Source organism: Manis javanica, chromosome 4 (genome assembly GCF_040802235.1).
Source record: "Manis javanica isolate MJ-LG chromosome 4, MJ_LKY, whole genome shotgun sequence".
Lineage (NCBI taxonomy): Eukaryota > Metazoa > Chordata > Mammalia > Pholidota > Manidae > Manis > Manis javanica.
The window spans coordinates 94,729,750-94,742,616 of NC_133159.1; the positions used below are offsets into that span (position 1 = coordinate 94,729,750).

The window sequence follows — 12,867 nt, forward strand, 5'->3', positions numbered from 1 at the left end:
AAAGTACACACTCAAAGGAAGGGATGTGTGGGCAGACTCAGAGAGGAAGTGCACTTTAAGGTTTAGGATTCCTGTCTTCTAAGGATTTCAAGAACGGGGCAAAGGGCCAGTGGGTCATAGGCTTGACATGTGGTCTGTTTGTGGTGGGAGATATGTCATTATCCATAGTTAGTCCTCTAGATATTCCGTAAGATAAACTTAACACAAGGAATTTATTGATCCTATTCTTCTCCAAGATAGTGGTTACCCTCAAGCAGTGGGAACATATTTAGGACTGCTTGCCCTGCCTTAATATAGGGTCCGTTGTTGGCTACTTACCATAAAGTATGTTAGGAATATACCTCCTGACTCCCAGCTTTTTAAAATGGAATCTTAGCCTTAAGATGGAGTTCCTTTGTTCTTACTATACTATTTATATCTTGACATTTTTCATGATAGGCAAGAAAAATTAATCCTGATGCTTGTCTCATGTCCCTTCTCTATCTCATATGATTTTGGGTTTATACATATTTGCATTTTGTGTTAAATGCAAATTGATACTAAATTTTTATGGATCAAAGAGGAATTTAAAATCAATTAAGACATTCAAAATGATGATGAAGTGGTTACATGTTTAAAGAAAGTCCTTAGAAGCTATATGTAACGGTAGCAAATCAAGACATTCTTTCTTATTAATAGGAATTTTATTTATAGAATTCAGTGAGACTATTATTTTTTACATTTCCCATTGCTGTGATATTTGAGAATGTGTGCTCTTAGACCTAATCCTACTTTTAGCCCAGCTTCACATGACCTGTTTCTAGTGCAAGAGCCCAAGGCAGTTTCTCTGTATCACTGGATTAGAATACTCAGACCAACTACATTGCTAGAAAAGACAGATATCAATTTAAGAATTGGATACAAAGCAAACAGCTGGTTTGATGTTTATAGTCTGTACTTCCCCAAACAGAACATTCCAGTTTCTAACAACTTCTGCACAGCTGCTCAGTGTTATTCATTTAACAAGCTTTTGAGAGTTGTCTTTGCTAGGTACTGTCAGGAACCAGGAAGCAAAGATGAATTTCACAGGCCCTGTCCTAAAGTATCACTAGCTAGTATAAACTAATAATTACGATACAGCGAACTATGAACACATTGAAAATGAAGCAAGTATCTGTAAGAAAGCATGGGAAGGCATCAAAGAGAATAAAGAGGTAGCTTGGAGGACTGGACGGAACAGCAACAGAGGCGGAGAGAAAAATCTGTGAACATAAGAAGTAGGATATTGCCTCCTCTTAGAATTCAAGATGATGTGGTCAGAATTGGGGGTTACATACTCTCTTAATACCTTTCCTTCATTGTACTTATTTCAATGTGTATGTTTAGATTTGTTTTGTGATTATTGAATGATGCTAGACTGAAAATTCCTTAAGGATAGAGCCATGTTTGTTTGTCTTTACTACTGTATACACCCCAGAGATGACCAAGAGGTGCACGCATAGTAAGTACGTGTTAAAAGCAAAAATCAAGTGAGCGGGAGAGTTCTCAGGAACATAACAGGTCATTTTTTTTACACAATACTGTCAAGTGAGAGAGCAACAGAATCTGGGAAAAGTATTGCTCTCACCAGAGAATAATCACTGAACTTTTCTTAGCCAGAATTAACCATTTTCCTCCTTCCTTCTTAGGAAAGAGTATAAAACCTAAATGTGATTTATTCCCACTAGGATGTTTAAACATTTTAACAGTAAGGTATTAACAAAGGGCCACGTGGTGGAGCTGCTTGGGCTGAGAGTGGGGGTTGGGAAATTGATAAGGGCCTGGCTATACCTGTTTTGAGTTTTTTTAAACCTACCAATAAAAACAAGACAAATGTAAAGGGAAGATATAACCGGCTTGGGCGACGTCCGGGGAAGACTGTGAACCCTGTAGTACTCAGCCAATGAAGAACCAGGGGAGGGACTCGCGCACTAGGAGATAAATTATTGGCGCCAAGCTCCCCAGGTGTGCCTGCCCACCAGACACCCTATCTTGCAAGACTGTCATTAAAGCCTCGCTCCACTGTTCTCTTTGTCTCCGCCCGTGTCCACTTATTGAATTTAGACCAGTGTGAGTGTGTTTCTCACATTCTTAACCCCCTTGGATGAATCATCCGTTCACCCTGATTTCAACCTTTTGGTTAGTGCTTCAGCCTCTAGAAAGGTCGGTTGAGTGAGTGGGTGAGTGAACTGTGTGTGTTTGTGTGTGCGCGTTAATGATTCTGCTGTCTTGCTTACTCCTGCCCGTAAGCCGCAAGCAGTTGTTTCTGGGAGACAAAGGTCTCGCTTAAGCCTTCCAAATTACCTTTACTAAGAACGGAGCTTCTGGATTATCACTGGGAAAAGTGAAATCCTTTACATGACATTCCTGGATATGTCTTCCCAACCGTTTGCCTTCAAGGTTCAGCCTGGTCTTGCTGCGTAAAGCATACAGGTTTGCAAAGATCAGACTCCTAAAGTCATTGGCCACCCCGCCCCTTGCATCCCAGAGGAGTCAGTAAACATCCAGACTGCTTCTTGCAGTTCAGGGGGTAAGCAACCTAGGGAACGTAGCCACCACGTTAATTGTGGTTAAGCGAAACACACTGGTTGGCGTCACTCGACCCTTGTGCGCAAGCGTCTAGGAGTACCCACCCACCTGCCTCCTGTGCACGCGCTCGGAACCCGGGACTCTCGCGAGAGAAGCGAGATTTATTCCTACGTACCGGGCCGTGCTGCTTATGGCGGCGCTGGAGAGGGGGCGCTGAGCTGTTGGGGTGAGTACGACCTCCGGGTCCAATTGTGGGTAGCAAGAAACCAGGCTAAGGGCATATGAGAAGGCAAGGACTAATGAGAGAGTCTTCTGAGTCAAGGTGGGCACTCACAGAGCTTCAGGTAGGGGAGGTCTCACCCTGAGTCCCTATCTCTGGCTTTCCCACCTGGCCCCTGGTCAGCTGTCCAGGCATCACGTTAGGCCGCAGAGCCGGAGCGAACCGTTGAAGCTAGGCGTAGGTCCGTAGTGGTGGCGGTAGTGACTAAAGTGGGGGGAGGGAGCGAAAATGGAGGCTCCGACCGCAGCCAAGATGGAGGCAGGGGTGCGGGGCTCGGGCGCGGAGACTGTTGGGAGTTGTAGTTTGGCCTCTTCCTCCTCTGCGGCTTGGCGAGGCAGTCGGGAACTACAAATCCCGGCGGGCGGGGCGAGGGGGGTGGTGGCGCGGTCCTTTGTGTGAAGCTGGAAGAGCCCGAGGCAGAGGAGCGGGGCCTACTCTGACTCTGGACCCTATAGTTTCCTGGCCGTCACCTCTTTGGGGCACTGACTACCGGTACCAGAGCGCAGTGCGGCAGTGGCGCCTCCTTTGTGTATGGACTGAGACCCCGCTGCATCTAAGTGCTTAGAGACGTCTTTCCCTGGCCAGTTCGGACACAGTAGTGCGGCCGAATTTTCATCCTTAAGTCACCTAGAGTTGTCTCTGGTCTCAACACCCAGCCTTCCCCTCTTGGCCACCCCTTCATCTTAGAAAGGGAACTAGCCTCTGGTCTTAGACCCTGGGCTCTCACCTCTATATCCTGGGGTTAGGGCGTGCTCAGTGGAGTCCTCCTAACCACCTTCTCTGGCTTATATGGTGCGAGAGCCTGACCTACACTGCATTGAGCGACTTGGCTTGTCATTTTATGAAGAGTAGATTTGCAGATGGTCGAAGACACTTTCCAGGGTTTTACTATCCGATGTTTTATCAATACGAAGTCTCTAGTGCCACGGTTCTTTTGCATTGTTTTCCTTCAGAAACATCCAGATGGCTCCTCTATTGCTTGACAACACAAGTGAGGCAGGGAAAGCTCCCTAAAACAGCCTTCAGTCAAACACAAATATGAACGTTGTTGTATGAGGTAATTTCCTTTTTTTGCACCTAAAATAAGTGAAAGAATATTGTCCTCTAAAGAGTTGGAAGATGGGGAAAGGGGAGGGAGGACACTCAAAAGCAGTGTGGTAGTTAAATGTTACCTTTGAGTTAGCTTTTTATCAGGGTGGTAGCTTCCCTCCAGACCTGTAGATATATAAAATGCGGGCACCAAAGTATAGCCCTCTAATATAATTTATTCTGTGTCAAAACGCTGAGTAATTCTCATTTTGAGCTATTAGAAGGCAAGCATTCTCAATACTACATTGAGGGCCAGTATAATACCTTAATGTCCTTTTGGTACTAACCAATAACGGTATTCTTGATGGGTGTAGGAACAGGAGTTATATACTTGAATAAGCATATACCTGAGTCATAAAATCTAGATAAATATTCAGTCTTGTTTCTTTTTTTGCTTCCTTTAGCCCTAGGCCCAAAATAAAAGAGATGGTAGTGGTTAGAGTGATTTTGCAGCTGCTCTGGATGTTTACCCTCGAGATGAGTATTTATAGCAGCTGAGTTGAAAAGTAAAGTATTCCGGGCACAGAAGATAGGTTTTCTTTTTTTGTAATTAAGTTCTGACTTAATAAGTATGACCTTTAGACTGTGGTTGAAAATTCTGATAAGTTCCTAGCAAATTAAAAATGAGAACATGAATATTTGCCATATAGTCCTGCTTTATCCCACTCTAGTTTTCCCTTCCCTCCATGTAAAGACATCCAGCAGGGCCATCCGACATTTCAGAAAATCTTTTCTTCTCTGATAAAAATATGCATAACATAAAATTTACCATTTCAGCCTTTTTTTAAATGTATGTTTCAGTGGTATTCACACCTTTGTGAAGACCCGTAGTTTTGACAAGATAGTTGAAACATGCAAATACTTGAACAGATTTTTAAGGAGTTGAATTTTAGGATTGTATTACAAAACAAAAACCTTGATCTTGTTAAATAAGATTAAATAAGATTGGCCTGCTCAGTGCTTAGCTTTGTCTTTTCAAAAAACAAGGGGAAACTTCTTCGAGATGTTTGACGCAAACTGTCCTATGGGAAGCTGTAAAACTTAGGGGATTTTTCATAATATAGTCAAGAATTATAACTATTTTTAAAGAAACAATAGAATGTCTTCGTGAAACTGCTGTGGTGAGAGTGACTTGTTTTCTTGAATACTGTCACTTCTTGTTAAATCCTTTTTTGCCAAATCAGGATTTTACAAATTCCTTTCTGTTGACATTAGAATGTTGTCAATTTGCATGTGTGAATATCTAGATAAAAAAGCAATACACATTTTTGTTCACTTCATACTGCCAAGCCTGAGGAGGAGTTTCTATTGTGCTACATTTTTATTAGGGCTGTTAAACTGAATATTGTATTCTAGGCAGTATTCTGTTCAGAAGTATTGAATGGTAATTTTATTTTCAGAGCATTTTTATGTTTAATAAGCCCTTTTATGCTGAAGTAAAACAGTGTGTAGTTGAAAGTAACATGATCAACAGTGTCTTCACAGTGAGCATGTAGGTTGTCCACTGGTTTGCAACTTCTAAGCCATTACATAACCAGTTTAGTGTTTGCCCTTCTAAAATGTAGTGAGTATAAACTCCTGCTATGGTCAGGTTGCTTGATACTGCCTCCTTTTATCAATCAAAGACTTTGCCCAAAAGCCTTACATTAATGGTTGATTTATTGGACTTCACAGTGCCTTTTTCCCTCATCTGTCTATACCTGCTCTGACCAATACAATAACCACTAGACGTGTGTGGCTGTTGTGCACTTGAACTGTGTGCAGTTCTGAATTGAAATGTGCTGTAAAAGTAAACATTGGATTTTGAGGAATGTAAAAACTTGATTTTTTAAGATCGAGCCCATGTAGACTGATAACATTTTGGATTTATTTGGTTAGATAAGGTACTTAATTAAAATTAGTTTCCCCATTTCCTTCGGCTAGATTACTAAATTACTGATCATTAAAAAATATGAAATTACATATGTGGCTTGTCTTATATTTCTGTTGGGCAGTGCTGGTCTACACTATTTTCTGATACTATGTCTAGAGCATTTCTTCAGCTCCTCACATTGGCATTTGCCCTCTTTCAAAGTATTAGTGTATATAAAAGTAGTGAAGTGATAGGTAATGTCAAATTTATCTTAGTAGATGTTCCAGTAACCATCTGGCATTATTATTTTTATTACTAAACATATACAAAAAAAATTCTAGAGTAAAAATTAATTAAAACTTGTTAAGCACCTGAGTTATACAGGTTATAGAAAAATTGATAAATTTATCTTAAAGCATCAAGAAATACAAACTGGCAAGTTAGGGCAAGAATGTTGTTCATACAAATCAACAATAAACCTTTTTAGTCCTGTGCTCCTGTTTAGTTCTTTGTTCTTCTCAAAGGAAGAAAGTACTCCCTGAAGAAAGTGGGTTAGGTGGGGAGATATTTGTAGACCGATTAGCCCTTCATTAACATTTTCCCCAAATGAGTGCTGTACAGAATTTGAAAATAACTTGTCAAATGATAAGCTGGGTTACATGGTATATTTTAGAAGGATTACTGACTACATGAATGTATTAGGTCAACATGTATTTAGTGCCTCCTGTGTGCCTAACTTCCGCTATGCCTTTGATAAGGCAGTGAAGGGAGTTGGGGAGAATAACAAAATAGGTAGGTGATGGTATTTTTAAGACAAGTGAAATAGGGGATAATGATTTGGATTATCAGTTGAGGTAAGGGAATTAGCTTTAATTTAACTCCTAAAACAATGTGACATAATAGTTAATAATTAGCTAATGATGATAGTGTTTCCATACAAGCAAATGACAAAGGTAATTACTAGCATCAGAGAGACTCTCAGATCGCTTGTAAATTATTCCTTAGTTTTTTTTTAGTTGGTACTCTATTTCATGTGACTAGGAAAAGTATCTAGCTTTGGTGGCGGAGGGGGATGGACTTAATGATTACAGGGTGGGTAAGGCAAAAGCTGCCAATACTACCCATTAATGTTAATAATTTTGACATGAGTAGATAGCCAGTTTTAAATGTGTGAATACCTTTTAAGTTTTCAATAAGTGTTAATTTGATTGAAGAACATTTGGTTGTTAACCATAGAAATCTCACAACTGTGAAGGTATTAATGAATCAGATTTCAGCTGCTCTCAATTATTCATGATAGTTGGGCTTGTTTGAGCTTAAATAGATCCTAATGGGCTTCATTAGTTCCCAAGATTGTCTCTGCAATGCTCCAGAATGTTAGATTTCTGGAAGTCTCTCGACTTATGTGTTACTAAGTGATAAACCTGACAGTTCTTAACATAAGAAAGCACTCTAGACTGGGTTAATCCAATTCAAGATTTTCAAGATAAATTGTTTCTCTTGATTTTTTTCCCCCTATGATACACAGAGCCTTGTCCTCAGCATTTTAATGATATTCTCGCCTATTTTATCAGATAGCAATTTTGAAGTCTTTGGGTTCATAAGGTATTAAAGTTAAACCAGTATACCAAGTCTCTTTTTAAAGAAAGAGATTATTTGTTGATTGGATAATTAAGACTTTATACAGTTAACCAAAACAAAATTTTTTAAAGTTGGTAGAACTGTCTACACTTGAGTCATGGTGTCCTTTGCCTATTATGGATTAATTGCCTTTTTGCTCTATCAGTTTCTGCTGTGGTTAAGTTTAGCAGTACTGGGTTAGGCACTAAAGGGGGCTGTAATAAAGAAATAGAGGAGTGTATCTCAGATATTTGAAATATAATTGGAGGAACAAGATTCATAAACATTAAGTGTGAAGTGTAAAATAAAAGTGTGAACAAATTGTAAAACGAGGCAGTGGGAGTTACTGCCTCGTATAAATGGGAATTAAGGTAGTCTGTGTTGGAGTGGTCAAAAAAGGCTTGTCGCCTTGAAGATGGTGCATTTAGATTGTTTGTGGGAAGACCCATATGCACAAAGACTAGAATTCAGAAATACCTCCCAAGAGTTGTGTTTATGGATTAGGGAGGAAAATGAACCTAAGAGAAGAACTGGAGAGCAGTAGAAGGTAAAGATGGAAAAGTAGAATAGGGACATCTTGAACCGTGGTTCTTAAATCCTAGGTGCAAGTCGGAAACACTTTGGAATAGGAGAGAGAAAATATACCAGCAACTACAACCTAAGCCTAGTGAAATTAATTAGAATCTGAAGGTGTGGGATCAAGGCTTTTTTTTTTTAAGTTGCTCTAGTGGTTGGGTTATATGTGCAGTCAGAATTAAGATTCTCCCATCTAAGAGTGCTAGAAAAATGACTGAAGATTTTAGACTAGGAAATAATATGAAATTGGAGTTTTAGGTAGATCAGTCAGGCAAGTATTATGTGACAGAAAATGGAAAAGGTTGACACTGGAAGTTTGCCAATGTGCAAGAACCTGGACTGAAATGTGTCATTTAGAACAAAAGATAACCTTGAAGGAAATAAGACTTGCAGCATTGAATGTGAGGGTGGATAGGGAGGAATCAAAGATCATCACCGAAGTGGTCATACTCAAGGCCATTAAGGCACGCTTTGTGTGGGGACTGGGCATGGGGGGGGGTGTTGTTTTTTGTTGTTAAGCTGTCGATATATACTCTTAACAAAGGCTTCACAAGAAAAACAGTGTAGTTGCTACATTCACCCATATTATCGACTCCCCCCAATACCCCATTGCAGTCACTGCCCATCAGTGTAGTAAGATGGCACATAGTCCCTACTTGTCTTCTCCGTGCTACATTGTCTTCCCCATGATCCCCCCACAGCATGTGGACTAACCATAATACCCCTCCATCCACTTCTCCCTCACCCCTCCCCTTTGGTAACCGCTAGTCCCTTCTTGGAGTCTCTGAGTCTGCTGCTGTTTTGTTCCTTCAATTTTGCTTCGTTGTTATACTCCACAAATGAGGGAGATCATTTGGTGTTTGTCTTTCTCTGCCTGACATTTCACTGAGCATAATACCCTCTAGTTCCATCCATGGGCATAGGCATTTTTTAAAGCTTCCTAACTGGTTTGAAAACTGTTTGGTGTTAAGAATTATCTAGTCTAGGTAATGGGTAAATGACCTAAATAAAACTGAAAGATGGGACAAATGTAATGTTTCATATTTGAAATAAGATAATAAAGTCATGGAATTTAACATACAGCCACAAAAAAGAAAGGCCACAGGTCAGCTATTACTGATTTTTCATTTTTCATATGAGAAATTGAAACTTAGGTAGAATAACTTGTTTATGGCTTTTACAAGTAAGTGTCAGTGATTAAATTGAACTCTCCTACTCTAACCTATTTCACCAGCTCTAACCTCTCAACCGTATAGCTGTTCCTGTTTCTAATGTTTTTCACATATACTATTCCTCTCTTTAATACCTAAAACCAAATCCACCTTTTTCTTCTCCCCATATAAATCATTTTAACTAACAGCACCATTTTAGTTAACACTTCAGGCAGTGCTAAATAATTTTTAAAGCTAATGTAAAACACAATTCTGTGGTTTTATTTACAAATGTATTTCTTGTCCCATCTCGTTTCTCTTGTCTATAAAAGAGAACAACAGTTTTTATAGAAAAAGGAACAACATCTCAAATGAGATTTCTCTTTTCCTTCACTGCGCCATCTCCCACACAATGTCATGACTTAAAACCCTTTCATCAAGAACATTTCCTGGTATATCAAGTTGAGATGCTTCATAATCTAGCTCCAATATACCTGTCACACTGCCTGTCCCATTTCACTTTAACCCAGACCTGTGTTCTAGCCAGGCTAGTCTACTGCCTCTCTGAAACAAGTCATACTTGTTAACAACAGTCATCATGCAGTAAGCTTCCCTTGAGGCCAGGCATGGAAAATTATATACATGGTCCCTACTTTCAAGGAACTTAGACCTTAGTTGGCTTGTTATTTCATGCCTAGAATAATAAGTTGTTCTCTTCCCCTTAAAAATCTGCCTCTTCTAATTAAGCTCAAATTCCATCTCTGTGCTCACCATGTTGTTTCGATGCACATATACAGTGATGAGTAAGCAATAAGTAGTATATTTAGTATAGTACGTGCCATAGTAGATACCCAGATGTTTGTTAAGCAAATTAATTTTGGTGTTTTGTTCTATATTCTGAATTTTGTCCATGTGTAACTCTTACCTTCTCATAAAGAGTGTAAACCCCCTGTTGGCAGGAACTTCTTTCATATTTTCCACAATAGCTAACACAGGGCTAGGTATTTATAAAATGCTTGTACTAAATTGAATATTATGCTATGTAATTTAGAGCTTATTGGGGGAGGGGATTGTCAGTAAGGACCGGAGGTAATTTCCTAATTTGAGCATATGATACCAAAGGAGGTAATACGTTAGCACTTGAGAGATTAACATCAAATGAGTATACTTCCTTTATCCACCCTCTGTTGCTAATTCTTTTATGTAAGTTATACTTAATGTCTTCCATTTTTTATCTTTAGTATGAAGTGTAACAGAACAGACTTTACCACCTGAAACTGCTGCTTCAAGTTCAGATCAGGCAAGGAACAAACCTCGAAACAACCAACAAGACCAAAGAAGAGTACACCTAAATTGAAGACACAACACTTGATCTGAAACAAGAAGTTTGTGCCTACTCAACAGCTTTGAAAGAGCACTTCCCAACGCTGCTAGTAGTCTTTGTTTTCTTCAGTGCTGTACTGTGAGATTGCCCGGTGCAGCAGCAGTTGTATTCTTTATTAGCTTGATAGATCATTTTCTCTCGCTCTTTTTTTTAATACTAGCAACTTTCATCCTTTGAAACGTGTGCTGTAAAAGAAGAATCAGCAAATACTACTGAAAGTGCAATATTTGATTATCACTGCGAGGTAGGTTTGTAGTTCCTGTTGGCAAGAATCACTTTATAATTCTGGGTTTCCTTTTTATTTGGTCAAATTCTTAATCTGTTCTCTTCCACAGGTATTCAGAAAACACTTTACATCCTCAACTCTTTAGTCTGAAAACACCAAAGTTTTATTTATTGTCTCTTGTTAGATGAACACGTTGTTTATGGTCAGAACTATGGGATTTTTCACACAAGATTATATTTACATGCAGAGCTCTTAATTTATTTGTCTCAGAAAAACTGTACTGTTTAGAAGTTAGGGTTTCAGATAGGAATCCCCTTTGCAGTCTGGTGGCAGGGGGTGAGGGGTGTGTGTCTGTAACCTAGGGTAAAGAAAGCCTACAGAGAAGGGGAGAAGTATATTGTAAAGAGAGACAAGTCTTCTAGTAGAAGTGTAGGGATAACAAAATAAGCAGATTGAGGGAGATGAGAAAGCACATGGTATATTAAGTCCATTGTGAACAGAGTAGAGAACAGTCTTGTGGGATGGAGAGAGTTAACTGTAAAGGGAGGCTTGCTGGAGGCAGGTTCTGAGGGTCCACTGTATTTGACTTCTGTAGGAAAGTTGTCATGTTTATAAGCAAGAGCTTAATGGATTTTGTATTTCAAAACTGAGGTGGCTTTATTGCTTCAGATTTTAAAATTATATATTCAGAAGTGTGTCTTTGAAAGACAGCTGGTGCCACTTTTAGAGATAGGCTGAGGATGGGAAGACCTGTTAGGAACAATGGATTAAGTGTAAGGAAGATGAAAGTTAGGGTATAAGCTGAGAAAGATGTAGGCACTAGGTGTTTTAATGGTAGAAGTCTTAGGACTTGGTGACCAACTGAATGTGAGGGAACTGAACTTAATTTGCTTAACCAGTTTTCCAAGCTAGAAACCTTTGTTCATCGGAATAGGGAAGTTAAGGTGGGTACTTGCTGAAATAAAATATATTGTGGAAATCTGGGGTGTTGATTGATAGTGATCCGGAGAAAAGTTGAGACAATAGGCAGGTATGGAATGTTAATAAACTGGTAATTTTGGGCAGGTGGGATTACGAAGGGCAATTTCTTTTTAATCTTGAGGTCTAGATTTTTCTAAAATGGATAGAAGTAAAGGCTTGGAATTCAGAAGAAGTCTATTTATAGGTAAGAAAGGAAGAAGCACCAAAGAAGAGAATGTTCAAATAAATAGAGGTAGTTGGGAAAGAATGCCAAGGAATACAATTTAAAGAAGTTGGTGCCTTATTTAAAATGCTGTAGCGATCAAATAGAACAAAGAATGAAAATAGGCCATTCCTGGATTGTTGTGATAGAAAAGCTTCATCATCATTTCAAGAAGCACTCTAGCTAGGCCTTTATTTCCACAATTTATCTAAAGGTTGATGGGCCTTACTCTGGAGTAGAATTTATTCCTCAACCGAGAACTACCAGTATTAACAACTTATTTAAATTATGTGTTCCATAAACAGATACTCAGTTGCTCATTTTAAGGTTACAGTACCATTTGCTTTTTCTGTTTGTTTCCTACCTCCTTATCTGATCTTTTAAAGATAATTTGTTGTCAACTGTAGGTAAGATGATGCAAATTCAAACTGTACAATTCTGTCTGTACTATTCAAACGGGTAGAAGATTAGACACTAGAGCTTCTACTTTGTTTCACTGACATTAATTGTAGAAATAGATATAAAGTAGAAGTGTTTTTTGTTTAGCCTAATCTTTATATTCTGAATATCGGTTTTTGCTGCGTGACCTTTTTTAATATATAAATAAATACACCTGTATGCATGCATAGCTGTCACAAAATAAGTTACATACATTAGTTCATGTATTTACAACAGATAAATAAAAATTGGGTGGGACGGGGGATATTGATGGTAAAACATGCTGTTTGTACATCTGTGAATTACTCAGGTTAAAAGGGACTAAGGAAATAGATTTGGCAGTGCAGTAGAACCCCAGATTTTAAAAGAGACTTTAGTTAAAATGGTAAAAGTAGTACACACTTAGGAAGGAATAAATATGGATGAGTGGGATAGCCCTAAAAAATCCTGGCCGTGGGTGGTTTGGTGTTTTGGTTAAGACAGTCTAAAGGTGACAAAAGGAAAGCAAAATTAAGGACATC

At 39.0% G+C, this 12,867-nt stretch overlaps 1 protein-coding gene across 4 annotated transcripts in view; it reads left to right on the top strand.

Annotated features, from left to right (window-relative positions):
• Positions 1-2,622: 2,622 nt before the first annotated feature.
• The window catches only part of CSDE1 (cold shock domain containing E1), a 36,075-nt gene continuing 25,830 nt past the window's right edge, over positions 2,623-12,867 (top strand). For 3 of the 4 annotated variants that reach the window (XM_037019972.2, XM_037019975.2, XM_037019976.2), the window contains exons 1-2: positions 2,623-2,773; positions 10,357-10,743. The gene's annotated coding sequence lies outside the window, so the exon portion shown is untranslated. Of the gene's footprint in view, positions 2,774-3,780; positions 3,885-10,356; positions 10,744-12,867 lie in introns of all 4 variants that reach the window. The other variant, XM_037019973.2, reaches the window with a different exon arrangement.